This window comes from Cryptomeria japonica, chromosome 6 (assembly GCF_030272615.1).
Source record: "Cryptomeria japonica chromosome 6, Sugi_1.0, whole genome shotgun sequence".
NCBI classification, from domain to species: domain Eukaryota; kingdom Viridiplantae; phylum Streptophyta; class Pinopsida; order Cupressales; family Cupressaceae; genus Cryptomeria; species Cryptomeria japonica.
Genome location: NC_081410.1, coordinates 78645078 through 78665368, shown reverse-complemented (window position 1 = coordinate 78665368; position 20291 = coordinate 78645078).

Here is a 20291-nt window from a genome sequence, read left to right as displayed (position 1 = left end):
GTACTTTTTCATTCAGGTTATCCTTGGTGATAAAAGATACATTTATTGGGAAAAATTGATCACAAACAGGATACATGAGGGTTTGAGTTGCTTTGGTAATAAGAACTTCTATATGTCTTCATATCTCTTGTATTGCTTTGCATGTGTCAGGTCGTGCTCTAGTTTGTATCATGAAGCATGGGCTGATGGTATTAAAATATATGAATATCACCCACATCTACAGCAACAGAAATCTTGTGAAAACTATCACAAGTTGCATGATATGTTTCTAGGAAGAATGGTGTCTAAACTAATATTCATAAAAGGTTGTCGAATGAATCTATGCAGTTGATAAGTACTTATGGCAACTTCTTCATACAATTTCTTAGGTTCACTTACCTAAGGGTAGGAGGTTTTGAAGGAGAACCTTATAAGCTTCCTAGATATGCATTCGATAAGTAGATTCTGATGGAGATATGCAGGAAGCTAGCCTACATTGATATGAAGTATAGAGATAAACATAAGTTAGGTGTCTCACTCCCTATTGAATTGACATATTTCATTTGTAAGAGTGTCTCTGATTCTCTAAATTTAAAATTAGAGTATAAGAAATTCAATCTCCAATTGTATGGACCTCAAGCTAATTTTGATGCCAAGGGATTTGATGCTTCCCATCTAACATTGAGAAATGATTTCACTCATGTGCCAAATATGGAGGACTTTTGGGCTTACTATTGTGATGAATTTCAAGTCAGGAAGAGGACACATCAAAGGTTCACCTTACAGCAGGTCAAGGCTTATGATCTGAAAATGAATGTTGCTAATGTCAAAGATGATGATAGTGAATTGATTGATCCTCAGTTTGTGGATAGTAGATAGAAAGGACTGATTCCAGTAGTGGAGTGGGATAAAGATGAGGAGGATCAGATTCAAGAAAGAACATTTTTAGTCATCAGAAGGACTAAAAAATGGTTGAGAGAATGAAGAATGGGAAGAATTTCAATAAAAATCTCATCTTCATCCACTAAAGTACCAGTTGCTAACTCTCTTCTCACACCTTGTGTTGCAAGTTCCTCCTAAACACAGGTTAAGACTGAATAGGCAGCAAGGCCAATGAGAGTCAAAAAGGAATCAACTCCTACTAGGATCACTTGGTCTAAAATCAGAAATAGAGTAAAGAAATCATTTTTTAATACAGTGGCAGTTGATTTGGATGCCTCTCCTGACATGGAAAACACTTCAACCCATCCAGACCCAGAGGTGAGAAACATTGACAATGCAAGCGATAATCAACAGGTGGGTGATGTGATAAATACTGCTACCACATTGGTGGTAAGGAAGGAAAAGGAAGTTGAATTTGGCCCTGATAAAACTCTTGTACACATTGGAATCATGTAGTTAAAGAACACTTTGAGTAGTAAGAAAAGTAACATAGTCCCTGTTTCAGTTCCGTTGGAAGATATGGTAAGTAAATGCCTAGGAAAGACTCCCAAGGAAAAGAAACTAAAGACAATTTCCAAATTTGATTTTGATGACAACACGGGTAATTGGACAGTAGAACATGCTCACCCAAATATGGATGAAGTCATAGCCATCCCTACTGCAAAGGATTTTACAGTCAAAAAACTAAATCTTGGCGTCAGAACCCAACCAGCTGATGCCTTCCATCAGCTGGTTGGGTTCCAACCAAGAAAATACTCAATAGAACATGGAAGGGTGAGAGATATAAGAATGAGATGAAGGAAATTCTAAGGAGAATGGCAAAGTATATTGAATCAATTAATAATCCAAACCCTTAACCTTTGTCACAGATTCCAACTTCCTTTGACCCTAAGTCACCTGCTAATCAAAAGACCTTGGAGAAAATACAAAAATGCAAGTTGGTTGCAGAAACTATGATGGAGTGGTTAGAAGGAATTTGGAAATGAGGTGTGGATTATTTTATTAATTTGAGAAGAATTTATGATGGGTGTTAATGGTGATGGAGTTGGAAGCTAAAATCGTGAGTTGAAAAAATGAAAAAGCTAAATGGGCAGTGAAAGCAGCGTAGATGCGAGAAGTGCAAATATATGGGGTAATGAACTTTCTCTCTGAGAAACTTGTAGATGGCTTAGATGATAGTATTATGTATGTTTGCAAGAGAAATATTGAATGGAGGAATTCCTTAATAAAGCAAGCTTATGTAGAATCTACAAAACTAGTGGACTAGCTTGCAGAATTAGTTGCATCCATGCGAAATGAACTTGTGTGCATCGGAATCAAGTGTCTGAAAGATGACAGGAAGACCCTCAAAGCTGCTAATGTTATAATAGAATCATTTGAAGAAAATATTAATGATGTCAAAGAGGCTAAAGACCTAGTTCTGGATGATCTGACCACCATTGCAAAGATTGAATCTCTTTTATTTTTATGCATTGGACACTCAGATAGTCATTCTGATAAAGTTTCACAGGTTTGTAGGGAAAAAGAGGTCTAGAAGCAAAGGATGATACATGTGGGACTCCCTCATGGTGCTTTAATTTGAGACTTCTTTGTTGCTTATGTTGAATGGAGGAATACAGAAACTCATGTCAAAACTATTGAGCCTAATCAAAATGCTCCATAACTGCTTTCTTATCATGTGCCATGTTAAGGTCCCCTATTAGTACCTTATCATTGGTTTTGGCATATTTAGTTTTTTAGTTTTAAGTGAACTTCTCTTAAACTTCGAGGCAAAAATCTTGAATTTGTCGTGTTTCCCTCTTTTAAACCGTTAGCCAAGTTGTGGCTATTAAAACTATTTTCTAATACTCTAAAAGGGTCCGAAAAAAATTGTTAGTGTCCTGAAGTAAGCTCTAGATACTTTATCTTTTTTTGAAGATATGAGGAAAGTTATTCATCTGTGATTAAATATATGAAATCTATTTTGACAATTTGAATCTGTATATTTGAATCTGGGAAATTTATTTCTATGTGAATGAATTCTTGTTCAAATTGATCTCATTCCTCATATTAAAAATACTTACAAAGTTAAGAGTTGAAAATTCTTCTTTCATTTCTCTGCATTAAGTTGGATCAGTTAAGATAGTCAGTGAGCTATTTTCATAAATTGATATATGAGTATTTTGTATCTTCATAGAATATTGATGTATGGAAGTGAATACCTTTAATGCTTTTGGGTCAAAAGTGTACATGAACTCATATATTAAGTTAATTCATTGAAGATCTTTGAAGGGATTTGTACCTTAATTCAGAGGAGAATGAATTATTTTTGTTTATCCAGTTGTGCAGTTGCAAATTTGTCTTTAAAGGGTAATGGAGGTTAAGTAAAGAATAGAGATTTTAAAGAAGACAAATATGTTAAACAACATATTTTTGGTGACTTTGTTGGGGACCGAATAATAAGACTAGATGTGTAATCATAACATAAATAGGGTTGTCTTATGAATGACTTAATCTCCTTGTTTGAAGTGTCTAGTGCATTATTAACAGGCTGGAGTCAAGAAGATATACTAGGTCCCAGAGATGTGAGGGGGTGGTTGATTCTATTTTTCAAGAACTTGAAGACTTAAACTTTTTAAATTCCCTTACACCTAGAAGAAGAGCCAAGAGTAGACCTCAAATTACCTCTTTTGTGTCCCCTATATCTCTTATATGTCAAGACCTAATATTACATGGTGTTGCTTTCCCTAGTGTAATCAACCCTACACCTTTAAATATCATTCTTCTCATGGCTATTAACAATCCTTGGGGCACTATCATAGGACCACTCGCTCTTGGTGCAAATCTTGACCCTTTACCCAAAGGAGCAAGGGATCATTTACCTAAATTCAGTGGTGATGGAAAAGTCTCAACAGATGAGCATTTGAATGCATTTAATGTTGCTTGTGGTGTTTTGCTTGTTCAACATGAAGATGTGGTTGTGAGATTGTTTGAACAAACATTGACCGTGGTAGTAGAATATTGGTTTTATCATCTACCAAATGGTACGATTACTAATTGGCAAGATCTTAAAACTAGGTTCGAGGCTAGGTTCAAATTGGCCAAAGATGAATATTCTCTTCTAGCCTAATTAGCCCAGTTAAAGAAAGAAATCTCTGAATCCATGAGAGATTTTGTGGCTAAGTTTGACAAAATTGTCCATAAGATTTCGGCAAACCAAAATCATTCTGATGATAATTTGAAATAATTTTTCATTAATTCTATGCCCTTTGAGATTGGTTTCCCAATCCGTAGGCAAAGAGTAGCAGTCCTAGCTGATGTGAAAATATTGGTCGTAGAATTAGAAGATGATTTAATCACTGCAAGAAGGTGGAAGAGAGAATTTCAAACTGATGAATACTAAGAGGGGGGGTGAATTAGTATACTAAAAAATACTGAACTTAAACTCTTAAACAGTTTAGCAGTTAACCGGTATAACAGATTTACTAACAAATCGGTTAAGACAAATGCAAACCAAACAGCAAGTAGAGCATTCACCCACAAGAGAACAATCACCATAACACAAGAGGTTTTGACCTGGAAACCCAAATGGGAAAAACCACGGTGAGTAGAAGCTCACAAGTAACAATCTACAGAATAGAAACCAGACCAGTTAAGGTGAGATCGATTAAGGTCATACAATGTTCTTCACCAGAACAGATCCTATTAGGAATCTAGATCTTTGTTAGGAGATAAGTCCTGTTAAAGACTACCTTGTGAGATGATTTCAGATTCACAGTTGTGAACCACCTTGTTAGAGGATTTGCAAAGGCTTTGCCAGGCCTACCTAGTTAAGGGTTTCAGACTTGTCAAAGATATGAGTAATCAACAAGTAGATGATCTAGATTCTAGCATAGTATGCTTGGTTAGATCCTTGATAGCTCATTGTTAATGCACATTTAGCATTACTTTAGTATTCAATATCTCCATACTTTTTTTCTTCACACAGACCTAATCTTCTCTCCTATAATCACACGTACAAAACCCTCATCAACTAAAACCCTATCAACTTCTAAAACCCTAGACATGATGTCATTATAAGGAGTCTGATTTCATGTCGGTCCAATAGGATTACATTAAAAGTTCCTAGGTTTAGTGCATCTAGACACATTTGGTAACAGGGCACATAATCACCACCAAAGTGTTGGTGGATGATAACTCATCACAGAAATACCAGTTGGTAACTCATCACAGCATAATACCGGTTCATACATTTTACCAATTACCGGTTGTCACAATGAAGACTGGAAAAATGTTAACTACCGCTTTGTTCCTTCATACCGCTTTGGGATCCTCGAACCACTTGAGGTCTTCATACTGCTTTGGGTCTTCAGTCAGTTTGTGACCCGTAAACACCTTCTGCAAAACACCGATATTCTAAAGACTATAATACATAATACCGGTTGGAACAATTACCGGTTGAGCATAGCTCATACATAAGGAAGTGATCATAAAACAAGTGTGTGTCCATCAATGACAATCACAACATCATCAAAATGCCAACACAAACTTCTGCAGCATAATCATCAATCTCATCTGATCCTGTGATTCAGAGACTAATGAATGATATGATAACTCTGAAGAGGCAATTACTCAAAACAAACACTTCTTATCCGTAGACTTACCAAGATATCCCAAGGAAAGTCCCTAATCAGTCAACATGAGCTAGAAGTATAACTTTACAATTACCTCCCACACAACAAAGGCTAGCAATTGAGGCACCCCCACCTAAGGCCAACATGTGTATCTTTCATCTTACTGATGACCATGATGGAAATTCTTGCCCAGAGATGGTACATTATGCTCAAATGATTGGTTCAAAGGAGGTGTTGCTGCAATCAAGTGAAGAAGAATCCCCCAGGTAGCCTGGCAACTCTGGAATCCACTTCCTAGATTACGAGTCTGATTCAGAAAGAAGAGGTGATATTTTGGTTGCCTTGGAGGATCCTTCCTATGCTATGTTGACTAGAAACCAATAGAATGTCAAACCTCAAAGTTCTTCTTCATCCTCTGTTGTGAAACCCAAAGGTAAGGAAATCATTTCTCGATTTCATAATAATGATTTGAGAGCTCCTAAATCTCAATTGTTGAAGTCTTTAGATATTGAGATTTTGTTTGATATTTTTGAGTTTTGTAAATCCTCTCAGATTCAAATTACACCAGCTGAATATCTAAAATTAAACCCTAAGGAACTTGATAGGTTGGTTAAGTTTGTGAAAGGAAATAATGCATATGTTCAAGTTGATATTATACAGCAATTGGCAAATGCCACTTTTCCCTCCAAACAAGATTTGTCAATTTGTCTCGCTACTCATGAAGCTTCTCTTGAAATAGTTGCTCATCAAGTTGATGACACATTGTCTGTCCTTTAATTGAAACCTGAGCCTTTTTATATATCCTTGTTCATAAATGGATGTAAAATGAATAATTGCATTATAAACTTTGGTGCCTCAGATAACATCATGCCATCTGTTGTAGCTAAGGCTCTGGGATTATCCTTGACTAAAACTTTTGGTAGATGTTACTCCATGGACTCCAAGAAAATACCCTTGTTAGGATAGATTAAAGATGCCATAGTAGCCCTTGTCACTCAACCTGATAAAAGAGTTAAGATGACTATTCTAGTGGTTGACATTCTTGTGAGTTATGGCATGTTGCTTAGTCATACTTTTTGTAGAGACCTAGGAGGACAAATTAAAATGGATTGGTCTTAGGCCACTATCCTCAAAGAGAAACAAAGGTCATATTACAACAAGAAGCTAAGTCCAAGTTCACTTTTTTCCTTCTGATGATCTAAAGGCACAAATATCATACCATGAATGTGAATTCAAGAATTATATGATTTTATCTGATAATGAAGTTGTAGGAAATTTGTCTCAGCCTAAGGTACTTGAGGAGCTATGGATGATGGAGTTTGATGGAAGTTGCTCAGCATCTGGCTCTCAAATTGGAGTAGTTCTTATTCCTCCCTATTGAAAACATATTCCTTTCTCTTTCAAGTTGGAGTTTAAGAACACAAATAATACTTCTGAATATCAGACCCTATTGTTGGGAATAGTTGAAGCGAAGAAATTGGGGGTGAAACTGTTACGGGTAACAGGAGATGCAGATTTGATTGTAAAACAAGTAAGAGGGCTATTCACTATAAGGAATGAAATATTAAAGCACTACCGGAACAAGGTATGGGATGAAATTGAAAGTTTTGATGCTTTTTCTATTGAAGTCATCCCACATGAATTGAATTTTAGAGTTGATTCTTTCGCAGTGTCAGCTTCCCTCTTAATTCCTCATCCTACATTTACAGTGGATACTTATCAGGTGGTGTTAATATATAGGAAAAGTGTTCTTGATAACTCAGAATTTTGGCAAGTCTTTGAAAATGATAAGCAAATAAAAAAAAATTACATTATGCTGAAATGTTCATTACTACATTCTTTGAGGGATCTGAAATTGAATATAATGAATTCTCCCCAAACCTAGGAAAAGAACTGGGAGATGAATTCAGTTGAAAGGAAATAAGATTCCTAAAGGACTAGTGTCTTTAGAGTGCCTCTTTGATCATCAAGATGCTTTCATCGAGAGGAAGGACAAACAGTTACCAGCAACTCATGATCCCAATGATTATGAGAGGATTAATATTGGGGATAAAGAGGATTCTAAGTTTGTCAATTTGGGAAAGTGTTGTACCCCCCAAAGAAAAAAGAAGACTTGTTAGTTTGTTAATGAAATAAAGGAATGTGTTTGCCTGGTGCTATGATGATTTGAAAAACATTAGAGAAGGGCAATTTTGGCATCATATTCCTATGAAACCAAGAACAAGTTCGTTAAGGCAAAAATAGAGAAATTTTAATCCCAAGGTTGTCGAAGACATCTTCAAGGAGGTGGTTAAAATGTTGAAGGAAAAAATTATATACCCTATTCATCATTCCACCTGGATAGCTAATATAGTTCCAGTTCATAAAAAGAATGGAGAGATAAGGATTTGTGTGGACTTTAGAAATCTGAATCAAACTAGTCTGAAGGATAATTACCCACTGCCTGCTATGGATCATATCTTGCAAATAGTATTGGGTTCTGAAATGATGTCAATATTAGATGGATTTTCAAGCTACAACTAGATTAGTGACTCAGAAAAGGATCAGCACAAAACAGCTTTCATCAATCCCTGGTGTACCTTTGCATACAACAGGATGTCATTTGGTCTGATAAATGTTGGAGCAACCTTCCAAAGGGCTATGGACTTGTCTCTTGGTCACCTGAAAGATAAAATAATTGTTGTATACCTTGATGATTTAATTTTCTTCTCAAAAAGGAGGAATCATGACTTGAGAGACTTAAGGAAATTTTTGCAGAGGTGCGGGGAGCATGAAGTATCTTTGAATCCGAAGAAGTCAGTGTTCAGTGTTACTGAAGGTCAACTGCTTGGTCACATCATTTCCAAAGAAGGCGTCAAGGTAGATCTAGAGAGGGTGAAGGCAATCTAGCAACTAAGTTTACCATCTAATAGAAATGGAGTTAAATCCTTCTTTGGTCAAGTGAATTTTTTGAGAAGGTTTGTCCCTGATTTTGCAGAAATTACCTGGTACATAGTGAATTTGATGAGTGAAAAACAAGTGTTCAGATGGAATGATGAGGGGAAGAAAGCATTTGAGGCACTAAAAGAAGCTATAGAACAAGCTTCTAAGCTCATTAATCCAAATTTTAAGAAGGATTTCATCATCTACTACTATGCCTTTGAGCATACCATGTTAGGAATTTTATTGCAAAAAAATCAAGAAAATGAGTTCCAATTGCCTTAATGTGTATACCGGTTCGCGAAGCATGAACTGAAATATTCATTGATGGAGAAGCAAGCATTTGTAGTTATAAAAGTTGTTAAACATTTCAGGTATTACATTCTTCATTCTCATGTAATAGCGTATGTGCCACATTCGGCTGTTAAAAGTATTTTGACACATCAAGATATAGGAATGAATAGAAGAGCCACATGGGTCTCAAAAATAAAATAGTTCAATCTGGATATTAAACCAACTAAATTGGTAAGGGGACAAGGCTTATGTAAATTGATTGCAGAGAGTAAGAATGAAGTGAATGAGCAATTACTCTTGGTCCTGTTCATTGGTCTTCAAGATTCTTGGTTTGTAGATGTGGCATTTTATCTAACCTATGGAGAATGTCCTGTACCTTTGTCACCTAAGGAAAAATGCAATTAGAGATTGAAAGTCGCTAAGTATGTCATCTTTGGGGGTGTTTTGTACAAGAAGGGATTGGACGATACTTTCTTACGTTGTATGGACAAGGAACATCAGGAAGATCTTCAGAAAAAATTTCATGATGAAGCCTGCGGCAGACATTTTTCTTTAACGATGACTGCTTATAAAATCTTGAGAAACTGTTGCTATTGGCCAGGCATGTTCAAATATTCTTATGCCTAGGTAGAAAATTGTAAAAAATGTAGAAAGCCACAGCTTGCAGCATTACCCCTTAGACCTATTGTCATTAATGAGCCATTCAAGCAATGGGGACTAGATTTCATAGGCCCATTTTCACCTACCTCAAGTGTTGGACACACACATATACTTACTGCAACTGATTATTTTACCAAATGGGTGGAAGTTGTTCCTGTATGAAAGACTACATTTGAAGTGGTTTGTAATTTCCTGAAAGAAAACATTCTGGTTCACTTTGGAGTTCCTCAGAAGATAGTGACTGATAATGCTACAATTTTTTCTTCTACAGAAATCTCTATGTTTTGTTATGATCATGGAATTTCTCTTGCTCACTCTTCAAATCATTGTCCACAAGGCAATGGTCAGGCAGAATCCAGCAATAAGAACTTGATCAACATTATGAAAAACTTGGTGAGTGAGAATTCTAGAGAATGACACAAGAAATTGTATGAGGCTCTCTGGGCAAATAGAAGGTCTCCTAAAAAGGCAATAGGGATGTCCCCTTTTGAATTAGTGTATGGTGTGGGAGCACAACTATCTCTTCCTCTGGAATTGGTAGCCTCAAAATTATAGACAATTGTTGAGGATGCATATTTTCAAGATTCCTTAGAGAAAAGAATCATGCATTTGACGAAAATAGAGGAAGAAAGGGATAAACTTGTTGATCGGATCATAGAACATCAAGTGTGTGTCAAGAAAAATTTTGACAAAAGAGCCAGACCCAAAAAATTTATGCAGGGAGATCAGGTCTTACTCTAGGACAAAAGAAGGGAACCTAAAAAAGCACATGGTAAATTTGAATCATTGTGGAAAGGTTCATTTTTTATTCATGAATTCAAGGGGCCTAATGCTTTCAAGCTTGATTATGTTGATGGTATTGTTCTTCCCCTGTCTTATAATGGACAGGATCTTAAGCTCTAAGTTGTAAAGAAGGAGTCCCCTGCGTCTTTTGTATGTTAGTTTTATTTTTCTCAGTTGTGTCGGCTTTGGTGTGTTGTTTATTGATCTCCATCCTTATTTTTTGTCTTTTGTGTGAAACCAGAGATTCTGAATTCCTCCCTAGTCCTTTATAGTTCGGGTTCCCAATCAAAGCCAATGTTACCCTCCCCATTTTCATGGGCATTTTTTTCTCACATAATCCAAATAAGGAGTTCTCATTTAGTCTGGACTTGTGTAAGTCTCGATTTTAGTCTTGTTGAAGTTTTTTTTTTCTTGAACTAGAACCTATCAATTGAAACTTTTCAAAAAGTTCAAGGTTCAAGTTCAAGCAGACTATGTTGTATCGTGGCTTGGTTTTTAAAAGAGTTAAAGGTCTTTGTAATAATTATCATTGAACTTGAACTATTGAACCTTTTCAAAAAGTTTAAAGTTCACGGTTCAAATTTTTGAAAGTCGAGTCTTGTTTGAGTCATGTTCTTGTAACATGTGAGCCATGGCATTTTGGTGTCTTTGTCTTGGTTTATCCTTTTCTGATCTTTTGAACTTGAACCTTTGAGCCACTTCTCGAAGGGTTCAAAGTTCAAAGTTCAAGGTTCAAGGTTCAAGGATCGATGGATTTGCAAATAAAGAAGTGTCGCATCAATAGCAGTCATATAAAGAATATTCCAGATTTAAAAGGTGAACCTCAAGAAAATGAGTTACGATGAAAGACTGTACTTGAGAATAATCATTTAAAGGAAATATATGAAAGGAAAAGACTGGTAATTAATTAATTGTCAGAATTAAGTCTTTTCGGAGTAATCTGGCACAGATAAGTATGTGGTTACTGTTAGATAGTTCAAATAACAGGAAGACAACTGAGAGGGGGGGGAATCAGTTGTCACAGATTACTAGAACCTTAAGCAATTAAAACTTTAATACCAGAACCCAAAACATTAATACCAGAATGCTTAACCAAATAGCAGAATAGAAGTTAAACCAAGCATAAATAGTAATCACAGAGAAAATACCATCCACATGACGCCAAGATTTATACATGGAAAACCTGATAAAGGGACAAACCATAGTGGGAAGCTTACCCACAGTCAGATAATACTTATACAATAATTATGTGAATTAAAATTGAGGGGCCTGCACTTTCAAGAAGGCCAATAGCCTAGAGCGCATTGCTCATCACAAAAGGAGCCTCGCTGACTGCATAGAAATCCATACTATAATCCAGAGAAATGTTTGAACTGCAATGATAGTATCTCTTATGCCTGAGTATAATTCTGGTTACGCTCAATACAGGAGGACTAAATCCTCTTACATAAACCCAATTGGATCTCCAATGATCTACCAAATCCTCTACCTGAATGATATTACATTATTTGCACATTACATCCCTTGACCATAACCATGATGATCTACAATGAAATATAACATCATATATATACAAACCCTCAACCATAAACAATCAGATCGGCCACCAAACAATAAACTAATTACATAATTATAAAACATGTCAGCCTTAGACCAAACAAACAATATTCAACACATAAGACATCTCAAAAACGTATCGAGAAGTCCAATCCACACGCTTCATTAAACTAGTCCATAACCTAGATCAACCGGGACCCAATATAGGTCCATACACTACAGCAATGATCTTCATCCACCAAGTCTCAAAAATGATCACCAACAACATCCTGAAACTCCACCAGAAGGTGCACCAATATCATTTATGCATATCTTCAAAGATCTTCATCAAAAGCTCTGTCGATGAAACCCTTGTCGGAACAAGAAACTAAGCTTCCAATTAAATAGGATAGCATCTGATCACCAGACCAAAACCAACTGACTGAATATGAACATGAGTACCATGAATAAGATAATTCCATAACCAAACCATACAAGAGCCTGTCGGATCATGTCGGATCCAAACCAGCTAGAAACTACTCAACCTACCGAGACTAGAAGGGTGTCGGTAAAGCATCCAAATAGCTAGTGTTGGCATCAATGCAACACATAATCAATTCCACCAAATGGCCAACAATCTCCCCCTTTGGCATTGATGGCAACACTAGATTTCAAAAAATCTAAGTACCAAGAATTGCCAAACAAGTCTCCCGCAATGGAAGACAACCAACAATCTCCCATAGCAATGAAGTTCTGAAATAAAGACCAAACACCCCCTGTGAATAATATATTTATAAATCTTAGAATTACACATATAACTATCCCCTGAAGTATACAACTCTTTAATTTTTTCTTTTTCACATCAATATCTCTCCCCCTTTGACATCAATGTCAAAAATTTGACATAAATATCAAAGAAAAAACATATACCACGGAATCAAAAAGATGACTACTCCCCCTGAGCAATAGAATTCCCACATCAGTTCTAGAATGAAAAGTATCTCTAATAATGCACATCGGACTGATGCCAAACCACATCAGTCAAGTCTCTACCGGAGGGGCAGAAACTCCCAATCTGTCTCTCAGGTACTCAAGTGATTCTTTAGGCAAAGGTTTAGTGAATATATCTGCAATCTACTCTTTAGTGTTCACATAAACCAGTTTAACTTCATTTGCTTCCACCTGTCCTTTCAAAAACTTGTACTTGATAGATATGTGTTTTGTCTTGGAATGAAATACCAAATTCTTTGATATGTCAATAGAAGCAGAGTTATCATAGTGAATAACTACTATTCCATCACAATCCACTTTTATATCCTTCAACATTTACTTCATCCATAGAACCTGTGTACAGTTAGTAGCAGCAGCAACATACTCAGCTTCAACAGTAGATAAAGAAGTACATGATTATTTCTTGCTGATCCATGAAACCAACTTCTTTTCAAGAAAGAAAGCTTCACAGGAAGTACTTTTTCAATCATCAACATCTCCAGCCCAATCAGCATCTGTATATGCACATAAATTAAAGTTATCATCCTTAGGGTACCACAAACCATATTCTGATGTACCTTGCAAGTATCTAAAAATCCTTTTCACCGCACTCTCATTATTTTCTCTAGGATCACTCTAAATTCTTGATACAATACAAATAACATTCATTATGTTAGGCCTAGTCTGAGTCAAATAAAGCAGACCTCCAATCATAGATTTGCATCTTGTAGGATTTACCGGTGCAGAAACATCTTTTCTTGTCAATTTCTCACTTGTAACCATAGGAGTACTTACCGGTTTATAATCTCCCATACCAAATTTCTTCAATAATTTCCTAGCATACTGAGTTTAGCAGATGAAAATAACTTTGTCTGTCTAAGTAATCTGCAAACCTAAGAAAAATTCCATTTCCCCAATCATAGACATTTCAAATTTGTTGTCCATATTCTTGGAAAATTTCATGCATAACATATCTTCAACTCCAAAAATAATGTCATTAACAAATACTTCAATAATCAGTATATCATCATCAATGATCTTATAATATAAATTATTGTTAGCATTGCCCTTAGTAAAACCAAGCTTCAAAAGATATTTATCCAACCTTGCATACCAAGCTCTAGGTGCTTGTTTCAATCCATATAAAGCTTTCCTTAACCTACAAACCATGTTTGTATCATCTAATAGTGAAAAACCATTGGGTTGCTCAATGTAAACTTCCTCATCAAGATCCCCATTCAAAAATGCACACTTAACATCCATCTGATAAACCTTGTAGTTCTTATGAGAAGCATAGGCAAGAAATAATCTTACAGCTTCAATACTAGCTACTGGTACAAAAGTCTCTCCATAATCAATTCCTTCCTTTTGAGAATATCATTTACAAACCAATCTAGCCTTATTCCTTATAACTTGACCATCCTCATTCAATTTATTCCTAAAAAACCCCATTAGTTCCAATAACATTCTCATTTTTAGGTCGGGGAACCAAAGTCCATGTGTTATTTTTCTCAATCTGATCTAATTCTTCTTCCATAGCTTTCAACCAATATTCATCTTTACATGCCTCAATTATTGATACCGGTTCAAATTGTGAAATTAAACATACCTTATTAATTTTCAGTCTTCTTCTTGTAATTACTCCATTGTTCTTATCCCCAATGATCTGACATTCTGAATGATTCAATCTCACATACCTAGGAGTCCTCTGACTCTCTGTTCCTTTTCCCAGTTCTTCAGTTACTGCAAAATTTTGATATTGTTGGAGTAACATGTTCAACACTTTATTCTGGTAAAGGTGCTACCAGTTCAGATATAATCATTTCCACCACCAGTTCATTCTCATAAACTCTGATTTGGCCTCTATTCAGCTCATCCACTTTGACATTAGCGCTTTCCACAATTCTCTGTAATCTCTTGTTATAACATCTATATGTCTTGATTTTATTAGAATAACCAAGAAATATGCCTTCATCACATCTAGGATCAAATTTTCCAATGATATCATCTCTCGTGATATAACATTTACTACCAAAGATTCTAAAATACTTAACTGTAGGTGTATTGCCAAACCATAATTCATAAGGTATCTTCCCAGTTTCTCCTTTGATATGTATTCTATTGAATGTATATATCATTGTGCTCATTGCTTCTCTCTAGTAGATATGAGGTAGACTAGCTTCCATCATCATTGTTCTAGCAGCATCCAAGATAGTTATGTTCTTCTTTTCCACAACTCCATTCTACTGAGGTGTTTAGGGAGCAGAAAATTGTCTTCTTATAACATGCTTCTCACAAAAGTTATTAAACTCGTCAGATGTGAATTCTCCACCATGATCTGACCTCAAACATTTAATCTTCAATCATGTCTCATTTTCCACTTTATCCTTAAACATCTTAAACTTTTCAAATGCCTCAGATTTTTCTTTTAGAAAAGTAACCCACATTATTCTAGAATAATCATCAATGATTAGCATGAAATATCTATCACCTTCAAAACTTTTAACTCTAACAGGGCCACACAAATCAGTATGAATAACATTAGATTTAGCTTTTATACTCCTAAAAGAGGTTCTAACTTGTTTACCCATTTGACATTATTTACATACCAGATTATAGGGCTTCATAATCTTAGGTATATCTCTAAGTGCCTTAGTTGAACTGATCTTCACAATGCAATCAAAATTCACATGACACAACCTTTTATGCCATAACCAACTCTCATCAATCTTTGTAATCAAACATGTCTTCTCACTAGAATTCAAATGAAATATATTACCTTTTGTCTATGTACCGGTTGCAGTCTCCAAACCAGATCTATTAATGATTTTGCATTTTCCATCCTTGAACTGTAGTTGAAATCCCTTATCCACCAATTATCCTACACTCAAAATATTATGCCTTAAACCTTCAACATAATAAACATTGTCAGTATTGTTCTTACCATCTAATGACATAGCTCCTTTTCCTTTGATCATACATGTTTTGTCATCTCCAAATATAACCAAACCACCATCAAATTCTTGCAAAGATAGAAACTTCCCTTTATCTCCAGTCATATGATGTGAACAACCAATGTCAATTACCCATTCATCCTTGTCTTCAATTTTAGCAGCATGTGCCTTCTCTTCAGGTACATTCTCTTCCAGTGTCAGAACATCTTTTTTGATAGCCAGGAACACCCATTCCTTCTCATTGTCAAAACCACTAGCAGATTCTTTTGTTGGTTCATCATTAGAATCAGTAATGCCTTCCTCATCCGCTATGTAGCATGATTTATCTCTATTTTTCTTGTACTTTTACTTGTTCTGATATCCAAGGTTAGGCTTAAAATATCTTCTAAATCTTTCTTCAAATCTTGAATTCCTTTCAATACATCTAGATGCAAAATGACCAATCATATTACATGCAAAACATTTAACAGGTGCTTTTCCTTCATACTTACTTCCTACCGGTCCTTTAGGTACTCTTCTAGCAAATAGTGCTTCAAGTTGCTCAAACTCTTTACCTTCCCTCTTCATTTAATCCAATTCCTTTGCATATAAATCTTTCCAATCTTTCTTACCGGTTGATGATGTAGATGCATGAAAAGAAGGTTAAGACTTCATAGCTCTAGAAGGTCCAAATTCTTCAAGCTTAAAAGAAGATAATTTCCTAACTAAGGTATATTTGTTGACAGATGTATTAGCCATTGTTCTCAACTCATTAATAGTAGTAGCCTTCATCTTGTAAGCCAATGGTAGGGCTCTCAAAACTTTAGAAACATTTTCATCTTCGTTCAGAGTTCCACCACAACATTGAATTCCCATAATAATCTCATGTACTCTTTCCATGAATGTAGTAATCCTTTCATCTTCTTCCATCTTCAGGTTTTCATATCACACCTGGTAACCATCAAGTTTAGCAATCTTCATTGTAGGTTCACCTTCATTAAGAGTCTCCAACTTATCCCATATATCCTTTCTAGATGATTTGTCAATTAATCCCATTATTTTCTTATCAGAAAGTGCACACAAGAGGGTTTCTCTTGCTCTACCATCATTCTCAAGCTCCTTAAGCAAGTTTGCCGAAGGAGGATTGCTAGATGCTAGATTGTAAGGTGTGACACCATTTTGTATGATCTCCCAAATCTCCTTGCCAAGACATCTCAGATGAGTCTCCATCTGAATCTTCCATAATTTGTAATTTGTTCCATCAAGCCTAGGAATATCTCTCTGAAAGATAGCTCCAGATAAACTGGATGAACTTGAATTGTTAGATGCCATAGGATCTTCCTCAAGCAGTCAAGCTTTCTGCAAAGAGGACCAAAGCTCTGATACCAATTATTAGACAGTTGAAATAACCGGAAGACAACTAAGAGGGGGGGTGAATCAATTGTCACAGATTATCAGAACCTTAAGCAATTAAAACTTTATTACCAGAATCCAAAACATTAATATTAGAATGCTTAAACCAAATACCGGAATAGTAGTTAAACCAATTTTGTATAAATAGTAATCACATAATAAATACCATCCACATGACACCAATATTTATACGTAGAAAACCCAGTAAAGTGAAAAACCATAGTGGGAAGCCTACCCACAATCAGATAATACTTCTGCAGTAAGTATGTGAATTACAATTAAGGGGTTTTCACTTGTAGGAAGGCCAAAAGCCTAGAGCACACTGCTCATCACAAAAGGAGCCTCACTGACTACATAGAAATCCAAACTACAATCCAGACAAGTGTTTGAGCTTCAAAGATAGCATCTCCTATGCTTGAGTATAGTTCTGGTTAAGCTCAATACCAGAGGACTAAATCCTCTTACATAAACCCAATTCAATATCCAATGATCGACCAAATCCTCTACCTGAATGATATTACATTATTCACAAATTACATCCCTTGACCATAACCATGATGATCTACAATGATATTTTACATCATATATACAAACCCACGACCATAAATAATCAGTTCGGCCACCAGACAATAAACCAATTACATATTTACAAAACATGTTGGCCTTAGACCAAACAAATAATATTCAACACATAAGACATCCTAGAAACGTATCGAGAAGTCCAATCCACATGCTTCGTTAAACCAGTCCATAACCTAGACCTACAGGGACCCAATATAGGTCCATACGCTATAACAATGATCTACATCTGCCAAGTCTCGAACATGATCACCAACAGCATCCTGAAACTCCACCAGAAGCTGCACCAACACCACTTATGCATATCATCAAAGATCTTCATCAAAATCTATGTCGATGAAACCCTCGTCGGAACTAGAAGCCAAGCTTCCAAGAAAATAGGATAGCATCTCATCACTAGACCTAAACCAACTAACTGAATCTAAACATGAGTATCATGAATAAGCCAATTCCATATGCAAACCATACCGGAGCCTATCGGATCATGTCGAATCCAAACCAACCAGAAACTATTCAACCTACCAAGACCAGAAGGGTGTCGGTAAAGCATCCAAATAGCTAGTGTTGGCATTAGTGACAAAAAATCAATGCAACACATAATCAATTCCACCAAATGGCGAATAGTTACAAATCATAGAAAATCGTGTGATCGATTTTTAAGCCTGCCCTCAAAAAAAAAATTTAAAATAATTGTTTTGCCTTCTTCATTTGCCCAATTTGGTAAGTAGAGGATTTGTGCATGCGATATTTTTTTTTCTCACCCCTTTGAATCCAGAGCTCTGCATGAAAAGGTGAGTTAATAATTTTCATATCACTCCTATGATTTCATAAATTGGAAACTTTATTTGGTGGTTCAATTGATTCAGTTTGTTTCCCCTTATGTGTGTTTTTTGTTTGTAAATCCAAAATGAGACCCGCATTGCCTAAGATAGACCAAAGGTCAGGGTTAGTTTGTTCCTTCCTGAATTAGGGGATACTTTTCTGTCATCTATAGATTTAGATGAATTTCATGAAAGGGCAAAAAAATCTACTAGTTCCCCCTTAATGTAGAAAATTCTAGATAGTGGGTTAGTAGAACTGGCGGCTTTCCCTCTAGCGGTTTCATGTCCTGAGCCAGTTTTGGAGTGCATGAATAGATATGACCCTACTCAGAGATGTATAAAAGGTTTAGATGGTGAGGTTATACTCAAGATTAGTCGAGAGGTTATTGCCATTGTAATGAAAATTCTTGAGAAAGAGCAGCATCAGGATTGGACAGTGGGTGAGTCTCAGGGGCTTTTCTCTAAGAAGAAATCATTCTATAGAAGTGGCATTGCTAGAAACTGGTTGCTAAAATTTGAAACAGGAGGTTCTCAACTACCAAGTCAATTAACTTGGGAACACTTAATCAGAGAAGTAAAGGATATAGTTATCATGTTGCACAGAGTAAGGGGGGGAAAAATTGCCTTCTATTGGGAGGATTGGATGTACTTTTTCATTTAGGTCATCCTTGGTGATAAAAGATACCTTGATTGAGCAGAATTGATCGCAGACAGGCTACATGAGGGTTTGAGTTGCTTCAGTAATAAGAACTTCTAAATGTCTTCATATCTCTTGTATTGCTTGGCATGTGTTAGGTCGTGGTCTAGTTTGTATCATGAAACGTGGGTTAAAGGTATGAAAATATATGAATATCACCAACATCTACAGCAATAGATATCTTGTGAAAACTATCGCAAGTTGCATGATATGTTTCTAGGCAGAATGGTGTATGAACTAAGGGGTAATATTCATAAAAAGTTGTCAGATGAATCTATGTTGTTGATAAGTACTTATGGAAATTTTCTCATACAATTTCTAAAGTTCACTTACCTAAGGGTAGGAGGTTTTCAAGGAGAACCTTATAAGATTCCTAGGTATGCATTCAAGAGGAAGATTCTGATGGAGATATGCAGGAAGCTAGCCTACATTGATACGAAGTTCAGAGCCAAACATCAGTCAGGCATCTCGTTCCCTATTGAATTGATATATTTCATTTGTAATAGTGTCTCTGATTCTCTAATTTTGGAATTAGAGTTTAATAAATTGAATCTCCAATTGTATGGACCTCGAGCTCATTTTGATGCCAAGGGATTTGATGTTTCCCATCTAATATTGAAATAGGATTTCACTCATGTTCTAAATATGGAGGACTTTTGGGCTGACTGTTGTGATGAATTTCAAGTCAGGAAGAGGGCACATCAAAGATTCACCTTACAACAGGTCAAGGCTTATGATCTAAAAATAAATGTTGCTAATATTGAAGATGATGATAGTAAATTGATTGATCCTCAGTTTGTGGATAGTAGACAAAAAGGAGTGATTCCAGTAGTGGAGTAGGATAAAGATGAGGAGGATCAGATTCAAGCAAAAACATTTCCAGACATCATAAGGACTTAAAAATGGTTGAGAGAACGAAGAATGGGAATAATTTCAATAAAAAGCTCAGCTTCATCCACTGAAGAACTAGTAGCTAACTCTCTTGTCACACCTTGTATTGCAAGTTCCTCCAAAACACAGGTCAAGGCTGAATAGGTAGCAAGGCCGGTGAGAGTAAAAAAGGAATCGTCTCCTACCAGGATCACTCAGTCTAAAACCAAAAATAGACTAAAGCAATAATCTATGAATACAG